At 39.2% G+C, this 14,564-nt stretch overlaps 1 non-coding gene across 1 annotated transcript; it reads right to left on the bottom strand.

The window, feature by feature from the left end:
* Positions 1-6,917: 6,917 nt before the first annotated feature.
* Positions 6,918-7,024, bottom strand: LOC111877258 (small nucleolar RNA R71). Its single transcript, XR_002845363.1, has one exon. It is a non-coding gene; the product is annotated as a small nucleolar RNA R71 (small nucleolar RNA).
* Between the last annotated feature and the right edge of the window lie 7,540 nt (positions 7,025-14,564).

The raw sequence follows: 14,564 nt of genomic DNA, 5'->3' as shown, positions 1-14,564 counted from the left end.
TAATCAGGGGTGCAAGGGTTGAATTAAAATTGGTCAATAGGTGAGCAAAGAAGGATTTCTAGAACCTCTGTATGCATGGACGGTTTGAAGAACTTCCAGATATATTCTGGAAGCCTCCAATAGCTAATAAGGAAAGATATTTGAATTAGGTTAACGTTTCTAGGAAATAAACAAACACTGATCCGAAGAAAGTTTAGCTAGAACCCGGAGCAAAAATCACAAGATAGGGGAATGCCTACACGCAGGCAGGAGCACCAGTCCAACCCGCAATCAGTGGCCAAGCCACGCCCAGGCGAAGAATGATTCGAGACTTGAATCAACTCTTCACCAGTCTTGAAGATGAACAAAACCCTTTGTGATGAAGAAGCTAGGCACTGGTAACAACACCGATAGTAACGGAGCATCAATCACTCTAGCATGCAAGCTCCACTCTAGTGGGGAACCAAGCAGGGTCTCTGATGATAACAACAAAACCCGAATATCCACGGGAAACGCAAGATTAATTGGCACGCATAAAAAAGGGCAAGTTGCATTCTCACCCAGTCAAGGGGAGACACTCCTCAAGGTCACAACACATATTGGGCCAAGGAAAAGGGGAAGTGTGAGCGCCAACAGAGCATGGAAGATGAAATTTGGCTCTTTCATACCCAGTCGAAAATCAGAGAGGCAGACGTCGCCCGTGTTAAAGAAATATCACACCGGTTTCAAAAACACAACATTCAACAGGACAGGTTCCACCCTAAACACCCCAGATAGTTCGACAGGTGGTGATGGGAGAAATTTACACCAAGACCCGGTAGTGAAAATAGAAAGGAACCCCAAGTTAGAAAGAAACACTTGGATGAAATTAGAAAAGGACACACGGCTATGACGAGGCAACCACAACAGAGTGCCCAAACGAAAATAAAACAAAGGTTGAGAAAAGGGAGTATGGTCAAAATCCGCATAGGATAACCATACTCCAAGTGCCAGCGCGGAGACCAGGTCCACGCCCTGGTACTTAGACATTTAGAGTCTAAATTTTCGTGTTTTTCCTTTTTATAGTCAATATAACTTTTTCTTTGAAAGAGCTTTCCGGAATTCTTTAACCGATTGCAAAAACACAAAGTAAAGAAGTTGTGTATATTTTCCAAGTAGCAACAACGGCTGATCACCTACGCTACTTGAGCAAAATCTATATAAGGATGTAACCATAGGTCTCAAAGAATTATAATTTTTACCTTAAACTTGCCAATAACATCTTAGAGCTGAGAATGTACAAACTTTAATTAATGGCATGAAAAAAGGGGTCCTAAAAAGATTCATAACCTTTCCGCTGAAAATTAGACAGTAAAAGGTCTTGAGGTGACGATCTTGACAAAAACACAGGTAGCTAAACCTCAAAGTATATAGCCAAGAACATAGGCTAACATTTCGCGAATTAACGTACGAAACCCGACAAATCATACAAGTTAATGGTTGTCGAAATCATATAAGCCAACAGTAGCGGTTACACGACATCCAAAATGCACACTAGCTAATTAACACGAACCCTAGAATAAGGGTGTTAGGATTAAATCCTAGTTAGATCAAATAGATTCAAACAGGTAAAGAATAAGAACAAGGCAAATAGATCAAAATATGTTGAATGAATATAAGCCACAACCTCAAAAGAACTCGATGAAGAATTGCTACTGTAGAGGCGTGTAGGGTTACAAGACTATTTCCAAAATTACAAAATACGGTGCATGCATGCACCTTAAATACTATAACCCTAATAATAAATGACAGGTGGACAAGCCCAAGCCCGTTTACAAAATGGACTAAATAAATAATCACAATGACACAACACATATACCCAACAAACTCCCCCTTTGCGTCAACTGAGACAAGAATCCATCAAGGTTGAGTTCGCTTCGTACTTCAAAAACTTTCGAAATGATGTTCAGCACAACCTTGCAAACTTGGATGTACCATAGAATCATATCCGAAAAAGACTTCTTGTCGCCCTTGGGAAAATATACTCTGGGCAAGAGGTAGTGTATAAATTTTTATCAGGGAGGAAGAAGTAGGGCTTATGAAAGTCTGCATCATTTCGTTCTCTCAACTGAAATACCACATACCATCCTTCCATGTATATCTTCCTAGGTTTCAACTTCTCAAAATCTTCTGGGACTTCTTTAGAGAGAACAGAGGGTTTCCTTCGTAGTACAACAACAATTTCGACATCCATTTTGTCTACCTCTTGAACATACGAAACTAGCATCAGTTTGAGGTGAGCAATAATGGGCTTGTACTTTTGTCCGTCTCTCAGCAATAAATTGTAAAGCATGATCCAATCATAGGGATTGAGGCAAGGCAGGTCCGTGAGAGTGAATTCATGAACCTGACTAGAAGAACCTCTCACAACCTTGAACTTCGCATTTGGAAAGCTGTCGGTTTCGATTGGACCTCTGGCCTTCACTGCTGTAATCTTGCTAGCACTCCACGTTTAGTATTGTGGATTCATATGCTTGCAATAAAACGAGAAGAGAAAATGATCAGCGCCGCTATCTGTGGATGGAACATTCACTACTTTCACAAAGGAGCGAAACTTGAAGGCTTTCAGAGTTATTGGCAGGTCCAGCTGCAAATCTTCTGTATTTTGAAGCTCGAATGACACAACCGGTTCTAGCCAATATTAACTCGGCATATCCATAACTTCATTTTGAATTCACTTCAGAGTCCACTATGGAAATAAAAGCTTTCGGCTTTCGAGTGTGACCTGAGCTTCGCGTTCTGCTTTCTCTTTCATTTCAGCCTTGCGGATTATTCTTTGATACTCATCCATTTGAGCTTCACGTTCTTTTCTTCTTTTGAGCTCGTTTTCATCAAGCTCTTCATCTTCGCTATTGTCAACAATTGGTTCTTCACTAAAAAGTTTTTCTTTGCCTTTAGGCTCAGATTCGCTTTTGACAGTGTGCTTGACTGAAGGTTTGGGGTCTTCCTTCTCGTATTGTGACACACCTTCTCCCCCTTATTTCGAAATAGAGCTTGATTCTGGAAAACCTTCCGGTCTGTGAAGCATTGCGAAGACGGGCCTTAATTTCTCAGAAAGATGCTTCTTCACCGTGATCGTGATCATTGAGTCTTGAATCTCAATAATATCCGAAAACATGCCAGTGACATCTAAGATACAACTTTTCATAGTTGGTTTTTCAGATAACAAATCATTGACTTGTTTCTCAGAATTCTCGAGGTTGACTGTTAAGACTTTCACCTTTTCAATCTTGACGACAAGAACATCCATTATTTTGATCTCCACAGCTAAGTCATCTTGAAGCTTAGAGATTTGTGAGGAGATGGACGAATTGAACTGATCATGGTTAGTTTTAAGACCATTGCAAACCTCTTGAAGTTTGGACTTCTCAGTTGTAAGTGTTGAGCCCATGCTAGAAATGACTTCATTAGCCTTCGCAGTGTTGGACTCAAAGGAGCTCTGGAACTTCTCCATGAATACTTGTGCATCAGTAATTAGTTTATTGACTTTTTCAGTCATGTTGTTGCAAACAGTACTAGAAGCATCTACCGCCTTGTTCATCTTTTCAAGGTTGGCGGAGTGTTGCTTCGTAAAGGGTCTCAAGAAGGGACTTGACCGTTGCTTTGGAATAATCATTGTTGGATGATGCCTTTGAAGCTTGAAGCAATGAATCCAGTTTCTCACGTATTGCCTTGAGTTTCCCTCTCGTGACAGGAGCTTCGTCACCACTTTCAGTCCTGATGTTGAATGGACTGTAGGTGAATCCTGCGAAGTCTTCGTCATTATCACCGTATATCATATCTGGGTTATTTTGGCGAAGAGGGGAAATGGGTGTTGTGTAATTACTAGTTGCGAAACCTGAAGCTCCTGCCCCTGTATCAGATGCATTGACAGAAACAGGAGGCTCAACAGTTGTTGTTGGTGTGGTGGTGGAATCGGTGAAAATAGGTGGAGATTGTGAAACGCCCACTGAGACAGGTGGGAATGGAGCAATAGTAATAGGTGTGGAAACAGTGGCAGTGGGAGAAGGAATAAAGACATTCTCAACAAAATCAGTAGAAATAGGAACTGAGACAGGAATCTCAACAGTTACCTCAGGATTTGTAGAAATCAACTGTGAAACCATAGGTTGTGAAGTTGTTGCAGTGTCTTCGTTTTGTACAGGCTCATCCCCTTCAATGTGATCACTTGAGTGAGTGTTAGACTACGAACCTTCTCTTTCACTTGGAGTTGGAGATTTGGGCTTGCGAGCTGCCTTCTTTACCTTTCGCTTCTTTGTAAGAGTGGGGGCTAGTGCAGATGAGCCAGCTTGTGCCTTTTGTTTCTTGGGGGTCTTAGCAGGTTCAGACGAACCCTCTTGAGCACTTTGTTTCTTTTCTCCTTTCTTACGTCCTTTCTACCCTCCTTTCTTCGGTTTTTCAGCTTCATCGATGATTGATTGCATCTCAGGAGTCAAAGGACGAAATCCTGAAACTGGAAGTTGTAACATCCTGGAATTCAGGTATATCTCTTTGATCATTCTCTTTCCTCAAGTTGTCAAAATTAGTCCTTGAAAGAAATGTTTGGATTTTGAGTGCGTTGGGTGATATGTGTATAATTAGTTCATATTAAGTATACATTTTTATTCATTTATTAGCTAAATTATTGCATTTTATGGACGAAAGGTACTTAAAAGTGTTTGAATTATGTTTTCAGTCCAAAAATGAAGCTCGGAAGCGAAAGGAAGCGGGAGAAATAGTTAGAAGTTCGAGAATGGAACAAAGAAGAAAAACATTGAAAAAAGCCCCTACTCGGCGAGTCCAATCGAAGAATCGAGAAGATAAATACTCTGGATCCCAGAGAGTTATCACAATACATGGAATGTGAGATGGACTCGACGAGTCGCCACCTGACTCGTCGAGTCGATTCATATATATAAAGATAACTTCACAGAACGATAGAGGGGAATTCTGGGACGATTCAGAAGAGATTTGCTGCAAATAAGAAGTCAGAAAAACCCTAGAAGACGAAGTCATAAGCTAGAATTCAATCCCGAAGGAGAATTGAGGCAAATTTCATCATTCTACTTAATCTTTCGTTTATCATTATGGTTAAACAATTTGATTATGTTTGTTTACTGTTATTTACTTTAATTATGAGCTAAAACCTTTAGACTTCTGTTTGGGGATACAAAGTTGACAATATGGTTTGATTGATTGGTAGGATTAATTCTAAAGTTGGTGAATTTTTGTTATTTTAGCTTGCTAAAGAACCTTGTGTGTGAATAATAATTAATTTTCTGTTAATAGGAAGATAATTGATTAGCATGAACATCTATTGATTATTAACCTCATATGCTATGTGATCACTATGCCATATGTCTAGGATTAATGAATATGAAACTAGAATTAATAAGAAAATTGAGTAAATTCATGTGCAAGCTTGTGAGATGACCATCAAACAAGAAGTTAATTAAAAGAATAAATTAGTTAACTATTGCAAGTCTAACTTAACCCGAATAATTAATCTAGTAAATTTAATTAAATTAGACAACTGGTCACTATTTAAGTTAGTTTATTTGCTAAGGATTAGTGTAGTGAATGCGAATCTAATCACTTGAATCGGTAACCAACGAAAGAATTAATCCATTGCACCATTACCTTGAAATCAACCATAGAATCAATTAAGTTGAACTAAACAGAAGTTCCCTTCCATTTATTGAATTTAGTTAGTACTTTGTTTTCTAGTTTTTAAGTAAGTAATAGTTAGTAAGTTTCTAGTCTTGTAAAACTAGATAAAATACCTACTTATTAATTAACTTAGATAAAATTAGTTTTTAGTTTTAATTTGCCGTTCCCTGTGATCGATACCCTGCTTATTTAACTATACCACAATTGATAGGTTCACTGCCTTTTGTGTGTTATTTGATAATTAAAAGTAGGTTTAAAACTAAGTGAGTTTGCACACATCAAGTTTTTTCGGCGCCGTTGCCGGGGAACGGGTCTAAAATTAGCATTAAATTCTAGTTTAATCGATCCTTTGTGTGAGATTTATCTTGCACAAAGTTATTTAAAAAGTAATTCAGTAAGTAGAATTAGTTTCAATAAAATTCCGTTTTTAGAATTAGCATTAAATTTTTTTGGTTTTTCCCTTGAACTCGCCGAGTGCATTCGGGCAGACTCGGCGAGTACATCGCTATTTCAGCTTTAATTTTTATTTTGTTTTTTGTTCTTTTTATGCGTTTTGTTGTTTTGTTTACAGTTGTTTCATGACCCGAGGATCTGATACACCTCTGGTCCCTCCTTTTGAAGACCCGGAATCCGCACTAAGAAGGAGCAAAGGCAAAACCGTTGGAGAATCCACTTCTTCAAAGAACTCATCACTCAAAAACTTAAAGTCCGTTTTCAGCAAGAAGAGGTGCAACAAAACAGGAGCACCCAGTGCCTCATTGACAATTGAAGACCCAATTCAAGAAGATATCGAGTACGAGACCGAGGAAGAAGAAGAACCCACATACGAGCACGACTCCGGATTAGAAGACGATTTAGCTATCACTATGGCTAATGTAGATGAAATCCCCATGGGGGAATGGAAGAAGAGGATGCGCGATGATACCGGGCCAGGACTTGTGCAGCCCGCAATTCCCACGACCGCTACTTTCAAACTAGAAGGCCATATTCTCGCTCAACTCAAGGAAATTCTTTTTTACGGGAAGGATCACGAAGACGCCTACAAGCACTTGGACGAAGTAAATGATGTGGCCGACTACTTCAATGTACCGAATGTTCCGCGTGAGACCCAGCTTCTTCGCATGCTTCCAGTCACGTTTAAAGGGGCTGCAAAAGATTGGCTAAAGTCACTTCCTCCCGGATCGGTCACCACATGGGCCAAAATGAAAGAAGAATTCATAGACCATTTTTGCCCGCCCTCCAAAATAGCCAAGCTAAAGAAAGCCATTGCCAACTTCGAGCAACAACCTAGAGAATCTCTTTATGAAGCTTAGGAAAGGTACAAGAGCTTGCTTAGAAATTGTCCACACCATGACCTTAATAGCCAACAAGAGGTCTCCATTTTCTTTGATGGAGTCAATGTAAAGACAGGGCAATTGCTTGATTCCCAAGGCCCGCTCACGAAGAAGGCACCCCCGGTAATTAAGGAGTTAATCGAAGAATTCTCTAAGCACTCTAGAGAATACCACAATCCAAGAAACGAAGTAAGTCGGGGAGTAGTGAACTCGGAAAATGATAGCATGGCGGCGGTGATAGCTAAGCTTGATAGTCTTGATAGAAGAATGACAAAAATGGATCAAACAATCCATGCTATTAGGGTGGGATGTGAAAATTGTAGAGAGCCCCATCTCACAAAGGACTGTGATTTGGATGAGAATGGAAATAAGAAAGCTCAAGTCTTCTATTCAAGTGGCGATCGATCCGACGAAAATTGGCGAAAACCTAAGAAGGAGTGGCTCCCATACGAAGAGTATAAGAAGGCAAAGGAGGAAAAATACAAGCAGAAGGAGAGGGGACTATATCAAAAGGAAGAACCAGTAGAAAAGAAACCCGATTTAGAAGAATTATTCACTAGATTCATAGCCGCATCCGAAAAGAGACATAGTGATCACGATGCTGCAATACACGAGACCATAAATATGCTAAGGAATCAGCAGGCATCCATTCTCAACATTGAGAAACAGCTGGGACAGCTTACGCATCAAGTGAATGACAGAAGACCGGGTTAACTTCCAAGTAACACCGAACCCAATCCAAGAATGGAGAATGTTAGTGCAATAACCTCCAGCAAGGAAGAAATATTCACAGATGCACTGAGAATCTCCAAGAGGAAGGCGGAAAAGGTAGAAGAAGCGGCTCCAGAAAAACCTGATCCAACTCGCCGAGTCGCTCCATTAGACTCAACGAGTCCAAGCGTCAATGACAAAACTATCAGTCCTTTAAAGCCATATAATCCTCCTCTGCCATACCCAATCAAAGCCATGCCTGCGGAAAAAGTTGAAGCATATAGATCCTTCATGAAGCATGTTAAAGCCCTACAAGTTAATTTTCCATTTGTGGAAACGATGCTCCAGACACCCAAATACTTCAACTTGCTAAATGGTCTTTTTGCTGCTAGGAAAGATTTGGTTGAAGTCGCGGAGATACTATTGAGTGAGCTACCCGAAAAGAAGGGCGATCCGGGGAATGTTATAATTTTGTGCCAGTTTGGTAATGAAGTTGTCACTCAAGCATTGACCGACTCGGGAGCAAGCATCAATCTGATGCCTTTCTCTTTCTTTAAGAGGTTGAATTTACCGGAGCCAAGACCGGTAAATATGAAGATCCATTTGGCAGACAAGACAATAATTCATCCACAAGGCGTTTGTGAGGATCTCCTTATCAAAGTCGACAAGTTTATATTTCCGGTAGACTTCGTGGTTGTTGATATGGAAGAAGACCCCGAAATTCCAATTATTTTGGGGAGGTCATTTTTAAACACCGCTTGTGCTTTAATTGATGTATGTGAGTCTACATTAATGTTGAGGGTGGGTGACGAGTCCGTAACATTTAAAGCTATACCAGAAGCCAAGCAAGAAGAGGAAAGACAAGAAAATATCTCACTTATCCATTTGGATGACGAGATATTACAAAAAGAACTTGCACTTTTGCAAAAAGAAGATCCAAGCAAGTTTCTGATACATTCTGGAGAGGATGGAGATGTTAACAAGGACTTGGAGGAGTTAGGAAAGCTACTGGAAGGAGCCGACTCAGAAAACACCCAAGAAATGATGGAATACGATAGGACTTGCCGAGTCACTTTACTAGACTCGACGAGTCCAGTCAAATTTGATAACAACTTGGACGATTTAGATCTGCTTGTTGCTAGTTCTCTGCATATTCTGGATTTGGATATTTTTCATGATTCTTTAGAAGAACAAACAGCAGGAGGAGAAATGGAAACGGAAGTTCAACACGCCAAGGTAGCATGTCTTGATGCAATCGCGCTTGAAGATGGGGTGAGCACAGAAAAAGAGGAGGAGGCAAAGGAAAGGACGGTGGAAGCTGATCAACCATTCATTACCAAACCTAGAGCACAAACTTTCACAAAATACGAAGTAATTAAGTTTAAAGAAAAGGAGGTGCATGAGAAGGTGAAAAAGAATGGGGTGAAGAAGAAGAAGAAGAGAAAAAGGGAAGCCCAAGCAGCTGAGGATGATGTTGTGAAAAAGAAGAGAGATGAATTAAAAAGGGCTTATAAAAAGAAAATTCACGCTTACAAGACAAAGTACAAACCACAAAAGATTGGGCGTGCATTCCTGATACTAGAAGATGACGAGACGTAGATGGGAAGGAGTCCAGCTAACGACTCCTTAAAAAGAAGCGCTTGGCGGGAGGCAACCCGTTATTTAGAGTTTGCTTTCTTTTACCTTTTTAGTTTTGTTTGGATTTTAATCTTCCAATTCGTCGGACATGTCTGCTTGAGAGTGTGCATGGACTAAGTGTGGGGTGAAATGATTTTTTTAAAATAAATGACAAAATTTTAAAAATTTTGAATTGTTTGGAAGAAACTCGCCGGGTCTGACCATGACTCGACGAGTCCATATAGATTTCAGAAAAATGGCATCGCGACCAGACTCGTCGAGTCTGACCCTGACTCGACGAGTCGGTATTATTCACAGAAAAAAATAACAATAAGAATTACTTTTACAACCGGTAACTAGGGTTTTAACCCTAATGAATCAGTTTCTTTTTCACAACACACTTGCCGTGCGCCTCTCTCCAACCTTTTCTCTCAAGCATTCAAGTGTTCTTCCATTATTCTTCAAATTTCTCAAGTTTCATCACAAAAGGTAACAAATTTCTTCTTCTTTTCTGTTAAAAGCATGCTTCTAAGATTATCCGTGATGGAAATTTCATAGAAAAACCCGATTTTGAAAAATAGTAGATTTCTAGGGTTTCGATTTTTCATGAATGATGTTGTTTTGCATGCGTATTCTTGCCTAATACCTTATAAAAATGTGCCTAGACAAAACCCTTGAAGTAATTTTGAGATTTCATGGTCCAATTTGGACCGACCCGCCGACTGACTCGTACAGTTCTTGTGACTCGCCGAGTCGTCCATGGACTCGACGAGTCGAGTCGGGGAACACATGCATGACTACTTTTAATCTATGTTTCTGGGTTTTATATCTTTGTTTTGCAGAAATAATGTTCAACAGGGGGCAAAGTTCTAGTGGACACCAAGGGAACTTTCCTTGGTTGAATTTCCCACAAATTGAGTCCGCTTCAACGATGCGGAAGTGGAAGAAGAAGTTGGCCGACATAAGGAAGAAAGAGATTTGCGTGCCCAATAGGATAGATTGGGATTGATTGCAAAATGTACGCTATGAAGAGGAGTTAGCTCCTTATCTTTTAAAGGAGTTTACCCACGAAGGAGAAACGATGATTTGTGAGGGGTGGAGCCGGGTCTTTCGAATTCAAGAGCCGGTGTATTCAGAGCTATGCCTAGAGTTCTTCTCCACGATATCTTTCACGGAGGGAGCGGGATGTGGAGGACGAGCCGTCGGTGATTCTGGTTGATAATGAAGAAGTACCAATGGACTGGTACAACGTGGAGATTAGGCGGTTACAAGATCAAATGGCGCGGGGCATCAATTTTAGTAATCAATTACATATCCGGCTTTTCGACCACTTCAACATTCCGCATATCGATGGTGGTAACTTTCCGTATATTCCATCGTAGGAAGAGGTGATTAGTGCAAGAAGGAGTGGCGCGGGAGGAAGTGGAGCAGCTCCGGATCATGACGAGATGGAGGATTAATTTCTTTGCGTTTTTATTAAACAATTTTCAATTTTTATTGTTTGTTTTTAATTGGTTTGTTTGAATGTGTTAAGACTTTTTACTGTTTTGATTAATGTGTGATTGCCTTGATTATTTTTCAGAATTGAATTAGGAATGCTTGTATAGGAGGGTTAGAGTTATAGAGTCAAGAGGATTATAAGAGTGATAGAGAGTCAAGAAAGGGAAGCATTAGAGTCAAAGTATCGAGTCCGGTCCTTAGGGACATGAGCAAGAGAGTTCAAAAGTGAGGAAAAATTTTGAAGATTTATTGGAGGCTGGAACAAATGCAGAATGTCATTTTTTTCGTCCAGCGGTCTACTCATCGAGTGCAATAAACTGACTCAACGAGTCGCTATGTAATCTCACATATTCAAAGATGTCTGCGATGCTACTCGACGAGTCTAGTATCTACTCGACGAGTCGTTCAGTTTGATACCAAAAGGGCTGTTGATTTGATGCTGATAAGAGTACCACTTGATCATTTATTCTTTCCATATTGATTCTTGAAGATCTTACACTGTTTTTCCCCGTATTTGGAGCGACCCACACGAGATTTGACACCCAAGACATGGATGAGCTGTTCCCATGTCTAAAGTCAATTGAAGTTGGAGCTAAAATGAAAGTGATCAACCTATCGACTGCTATCCCAGGGGAGTTTGTTCCAATTCCCTCTTTATTCTCTTTTTATGTTTTTATCATGCATAATATGCAATGAGGTCATTGCATAAAATATGTGTGGGGTAGAGGGTTAGTCACATATTAGAAAATTTATAATCTTAATTTAGGCTAATTTTGAAAAATTGTTGCATACCAAAAATATTACTTAGGGATTTAAATTAGAAAAGTTTGGTAAAAGCAAATTAGGATTCCATATTAGAATTGTGTTGATGATTGCATGAAGACCCAAATGTTTAGTTGAGCCTATATACGTTCTAGTGCATTTGTGGCTTCCTTATTCCAGTGAAATCATGAGACAAAAACACGACCCTACTCAGCCTGAGAGATGCAATACGTTTAGCAGCCTAAACCTGAAATGTATCCAGGAAGATTGTTATCGTTAGTCAATAAAGGTTGAGATTGAGCACCCCTGCTTAAGCATGTAGGGATTTGAGTGAAAAAAAAAAGTGAGGTACATGTAAAAAAAAGAGAGAGAATTACAAGAAAAGTTGAAGAATTTTGGAGCAAATAAAGTGAAGATCAAAAGATCAAAATTCCAAGAAATTCAAAAAGTTGAAGATACAAAAAATCGAACAACAACGTGGTGAATTCAAAGAAATCAAAGATCAAATTATTAAGGAAGTAAAGAATTCAAGAGAGCTCCATAGTGGTATCGAAAAGTTGTAATTCTAGATTATGTATGCTTGGGTTGCTCAATTAAAAACACCTTGAGGGTAAGAGGTTTTCTGCGGATGGATTCGGAGGGTTGCATAAAACGAGCATAGTTCGGGGTGAGTGGGCGAATGTTTATGAGGATTGTGAGTATTTGGAATATGGGGGGTACTTAGGGCAATTTTAGACACAAATGCATGCGTTGCGGTCTTGGCATAACGGCTGGGTTAGATTGGAATTGTCATATGTAATTCTAATGTGTTTAAAATTCAGTTTTGCTTAGGGGCAAGCAAAAGACAAGTATGGGGTATTTTGATATGTGCATAATTAGTTCATATTAAGTATACATTTTTATTCATTTATTAGCTAAATTATTGCATTTTATGGACGAAAGGTACTTAAAAGTGTTTGAATTATGTTTTCAGTCCAAAAATGAAGCTCGAAAGCGGGAGAAACAGTTAGAAGTTCGAGAATGGAACAAAGAAGAAAAACATTGAAAAAAGCCCCTACTCGGCGAGTAGGGCCGACTACTTGGCGAGTCCAATCGAAGAATCGAGAAGATAAATACTCGGGATCCCAGAGAGTTATCACAATACGTGGAATGTGAGATGGACTCGACGAGTCGCCACCTGACTCGACGAGTCGATTCATATATATTAAGATAACTTCACAGAACGATAGAGGGGAATTCTGGGACGATTCAGAAGAGCTTTGCTGCGAATAAGAAGTCAGAAAAACCCTAGAAGACGAAGTCATAAGCTAGAATTCAATCCCGAAGGAGAATTGAGGCAAATTTCATCATTCTACTTAATCTTTCGTTTATCATTATGGTTAAACAATTTGATTATGTTTGTTTACTGTTATTTACTTCAATTATGAGCTAAAACCTTTAGACTTCTGTTTGGGGATACAAAGTTGACAATATGGTTTGATTGATTGGTAGGATTAATTCTAAAGTTGGTGAATTTTTGTTATTTTAGCTTGCTAAAGAACCTTGTGTGTGAATAATAATTAATTTTCTGTTAATAGGAAGATAATTGATTAGCATGAACATCTATTGATTATTAACCTCATATGCTATGTGATCACTATGCCATATGTCTAGGATTAATGAATATGAAACTAGAATTAATAAGAAAATTGAGTAAATTCATGTGCAAGCTTGTGAGATGACCATCAAACAAGAAGTTAATTAAAAGAATAAATTAGTTAACTATTGCAAGTCTAACTTAACCCGAATAATTAATCTAGTAAATTTAATTAAATTAGACAACTGGCCACTATTTAAGTTAGTTTATTTGCTAAGGATTAGTGTAGTGAATGCGAATCTAATCACTTGAATCGGTAACCAACGAAAGAATTAATCCATTGCACCATTACCTTGAAATCAACCATAGAATCAATTAAGTTGAACTAAACAGAAGTTCCCTTCCATTTATTGAATTTAGTTAGTACTTTGTTTTCTAGTTTTTAAGTAAGTAATATTTAGTAAGTTTCTAGTCTTGTAAAACTAGATAAAATACCTACTTATTAATTAACTTAGATCAAATCAGTTTTTAGTTTTAATTTGCCGTTCCCTGTGATCGATACCCTGCTTATTTAACTATACCACAATTGATAGGTTCACTGCCTTTTGTGTGTTATTTGATAATTAAAAGTAGGTTTAAAACTAAGTGAGTTTGCACACATCATTGGGCGTAAGGGAGAGTACGTTGTGCGTACTCATGAGCATATTCTTGACGCGGAGACTACCCAATACGCTAGGCGTACCATAGTGTATGTTGGACGTACTTGGTTCAGATTGAAACCCTAATTGTGGAGGTGAGCCCTATATAAGGAACATTATGGTCTCACTTTTAGCCACCATTTCCAGAGAGCAAAACCATAAATGTGCCCTAACCCTCGTTCTAGAGCTTGTGTGAGTGTGGTTGAGCTTGAAAGTGTTCTTGTGTGCTTTTGAAGAGAAGGAGGTGCCATTGAAGGAGCTAGAGTTGGAGGGCAAGCTTGGATCTGAACTTTCTGAGGTTGGAGCATCAGTTGGAGGTAAAAAGCTTAGAGCTTTCTCAACCTTTTTGATTTGTGCATTATAGACCATTTTCTAGGGTTTTTGTCCCAAAGGTGGAGACTTTATGAGTAAAGGAGATCCATAAACCTTGATCTGTCCATATTTAGTGTATAATGTGATTTAGATCCATAAAAATCCAATCTTGGACGTTAGGAGTGAGCCATGCATGAAATATGAGCTCCTTAGTGAAGGAAGTGGTGTGATTTGGATGATGATGACCTTTACAGCCATGCAAGGGTGTAAAGTCTTCGACTTTATGGATTAGGAGACTATAGCGGGTCCAGATCTGTATTTTGAGCCAAGGTCTTAACTGATTAAGACCATAAGTGAGATAAGAGGGAAACTAGGACGTACGCTAAG

Source organism: Lactuca sativa, chromosome 8, assembly GCF_002870075.4.
Source record: "Lactuca sativa cultivar Salinas chromosome 8, Lsat_Salinas_v11, whole genome shotgun sequence".
In the NCBI taxonomy this organism is placed as follows: Eukaryota; Viridiplantae; Streptophyta; class Magnoliopsida; order Asterales; family Asteraceae; genus Lactuca; species Lactuca sativa.
Note: the sequence above shows the minus strand (reverse complement) of the source record. Positions and strands in the feature narration are given on the sequence as shown.